The following is a 3,531-nucleotide window of genomic DNA, read 5'->3' on the forward strand; positions in this document are numbered from 1 at the left end:
TGAATGTGTTTAAGCAGAGAGAGAATATTGGCTTTGAGAGCAGAATTTCGTGTTTTTTAAAGAACGGTTTAGTATGTAAATAAAACATTACTTTAAAACTAGAGTTTCTTTATCATACAATAAAGCTATGATCTGGATTGGTGTGGAACGCTGCTGGATCCCGCCCCCTCTTTGTTCCTAAGACAGAAACTGTACATCTCTCAGTTGAAGGTAAGTGGGGAAAGTCTTTGACAGGTTGCTTGGTATTCAGTTGATACTTAGTGAGTAGCCCTGAGGTTACACCAGGACTTCGGGAATACCTATTTTAACAACCACACTTCCTAAAAAAAAAAAAAAAAAAAGGGTTGTGATGTCAGAAAGGGTGTTGTTTTACCACGCATAGAAGCAACCGCAAGAAAGAATCTACAAGCAGCAATTTCTACAGTAATAGATTTTGATGAATATTTTTTCCCAAAATGTTCAGCTGATGCTTGACATTATAGTGAATTATGCCAGATCATATCAATCTTGTGTCACTTAATACACAACAACCCCCAAACCACAGAGCGGCTGGGAAAGGCAGAGTGGTAACAGTTAGGAGGTATTGATTTTTTTTTTCATTTAAAATAAGTTTATTTAAACAACAAGATGCTTCATTTGCAGGGAAAACTATTCACAATCATTTTTTTTCAAGAATAATTTACCCCTACTTAAAGACAGATTGCTGTACATGTCACAGGTGTGTACAAAAAAAAAGTTATAAAATTGTCCTTGGTTTTACAGTGATTGGAAAACATTGAACTTCTTTAATGGAACAAGGTATGCAAGGATTTTATGGTGTTGGGTTCGTTTGTTAAAACAATGAGATGTAATAACTTACTAGAATATAAAGGTAAGAGCGGAAAGAGCACTCTGTCAATAATGGGGGGAGAGGCTATTTCCACAGAACCAGTAACTTTCCATCAGACCATCTCCATTAGATGTCAACCAAAACAGATCATTGGCCATTTCATTAAAAGAAAAGAAAAGAAAAGAAAGGAAAAGGAAAGGAAAGGAAAGGAAAGGAAAGGAAAGGAAAGGAAAGGAAAGGAAAGGAAAGGAAAGGAAAGAAAAAAAAAACCCTACAATATGCGTGTGCACATATATCAGTTACTTTATGTACAACAAGGACAGAGAAAACTATCCTGTAGTAGTCAGGATGTGGCACAACCAAATTGGGGCTTTCTAATTGAGAATGTATTCTTGGGCTATGACAAAATTCTGGAGCAGAGCAGTAGGTTCCCTTGCTAGTAGACACCTCCTGTCTGCTGCCGGAACACATCAGCCAGACCTACATCCTTCATTTCCAATTGTGTGGGTGTGTCTCTTTCGTTGATTGGTTGTCCATCCAAGGGGAATCTGACTGCCTCATTGACAAATAGTGTCATTCACAACAAGATTTCATTGGTTTACTAAGTGGTGCCTGCCTCTTAATCTTAAACCGTACAACAGAACCTTGCTTCCTCATCCTTTTCAAAGGATTCTGATCGTTGCTCTCAGTCTCTACTCCTTGTGTGGGCTTCTCATTGGCCATGACGAGCAATGGACTCTCTTCAGCCTAGCTACTGCTTCACAAAATAGGACCAGGTCTGCCCTGATGAAGCAGACAAGCAGCTCTGGGAGTGAGAGGTGATGGAGGGACCCCAGAGGTCTTGTGGCAATAGGTACCCATTTTTAGAAAGAAAAAAAAAATACTGCAAATACTTCATAGTTTTACCCAACCATCAAATCAAAAAATGTTTCAAAATTCTCTGTGGAATGTAGACACTAAAGAACAGCTTTATGGTTGTTGTTTTAGCAGGAGGTGTATACTAAGAAAAGGGATATCTCAGACAAATATTTTAAATGTTTATCCTATAAATTCACAAATATTGATCAAATATATTTTCGAAAATGGGTAAGTTTTCTTTGCTTTTACAGCTTTAAAATTTTATTCCCATACAGATTTAGCTCAAAACTTCCATCTTCAAATAAAATCTCATGTAAAAGAGATGGGAAAAGCCAGGTGGCATGGGGGCTGCTAAAGCTGAATATGGCTGGCTGGTTATTGTTGTTAACACTACTGAAACTCTGGATCAATCCTAGAGTAGGTTTTGTTTCTGAAGTCTATGGCACAGTGAAAACTTCTGAAAGTTGTATCAGTCAGTATTCTATTATAACAAGAACCTGAAATTACCAGTTTAGAAAGAGAAAAGGTTTATCTATGGCCATAGCACTCTGGACTCGTCCAGTGTCAACTGAAAGAGAAAAGGTCCATTTTATTTCTTAATTCTGGAAGTTTCTGGAAAGGTGTATTTTATTCTCCTGATGTAATTGTCATCTCAGAGGCTTACTGCAGAATAAGCTCACCCTTTCTTGCTCTTTCTGATTCTGGCTAGCTGGTTCAATTCAGCTGTTCTGGCTCAAACTCCTCTCCAAACTGGTTTTTCTCGGCTTCTGACTGAATTGGTCAGCTTGGCCTCAAACTAACTCTATCAATCAATTTGTTCTAATCTTCTGGCTCCATCTCATTCTCTGGATCATTCTGTATTTATCTGTGCCTAGCCTATTCTCTCTACAAGCTGTCTCTGTAAACTGTCCTGAGAAAACCTTCCTCTGACCACCCTCCTCTCTCTCTCTCTCTCTCTCTCTCCCCTCTCTCTCTCTCTCTCTCTCTCTCTCTCTCTCTCTCTCTCTCTCTCTCTCTCTCTGTCTCTCTCTGACCACTGTCTTAAGTAGCCTCTCTTTCATGTTTGTTCTTATAAGGGTTGGGCATTATCTTATCTCTGACTCATTCTGTCAAATCTTTCTCTGATTTGTCACTTTGTTGACCTCTAAACTAGATATCACTATCTCACATGGCTGCTTCCTTCTATGAACTAACTTTACGTACATTTAGAGATTCAAGGTATCTAATCTAATCTAATCTAATCTAATCTAATCTAATCTAAAGAATGTGTCTGTATTCCAGCTAGAGGGAATAAAGGTATGTGGTCCCTCACCAGAACAATTTTGTTGCTGGATTAAAATTCCTCTACAAGTTTTTGTCCATTATTGGTATGTGCGGCTGCCTTTAGGCCAAGGCATACTATGACAGTTATGTATGACAAAACAAATTCTCATAGGTAGAGTATGAAAGAGAAAGAGGAAGAGACTGGGGTCCCAATATGTTTTTCAAGAGCTTGTCCCAAGTGACTAAAGTCTTCCTCTAGGCATTGCATCATAATAGTTCCTGCATATAGTATCATATGACTGGGGGAAGCCTTTAGAACATGCTCGTTTCAAGGATATATATCCAATCCATAGCAAGTGTCATTAGTTGTTATTTTTACTGATTTTTTATATCTGTATAATATTTCATTGTTTAGCTACAACAGTTTGTATATCCAACTATTCGTTGATGAAAATTTAGGTTCTTTTTCTATCTCTTGACTATTATGGTTAATGTCATATATATCATTATTAAAATGAATATTGGAAAATTAGAAAACAAATGATTAGAACATATTTCCATACCTTTTATAACCCTAAGCT

At 37.5% G+C, this 3,531-nt stretch overlaps 1 pseudogene; it reads right to left on the reverse strand.

Annotated features, from left to right (window-relative positions):
• Positions 1–1,265: 1,265 nt before the first annotated feature.
• LOC110296961 (small ubiquitin-related modifier 2 pseudogene) lies at positions 1,266–1,552 on the reverse strand (annotated as a pseudogene).
• Positions 1,553–3,531: the final 1,979 nt, after the last annotated feature.

This window comes from Mus caroli, unplaced genomic scaffold, assembly GCF_978045245.1.
Source record: "Mus caroli unplaced genomic scaffold, Mus_caroli_1 scaffold_7, whole genome shotgun sequence".
Classification (NCBI taxonomy): Eukaryota; Metazoa; Chordata; class Mammalia; order Rodentia; family Muridae; genus Mus; species Mus caroli.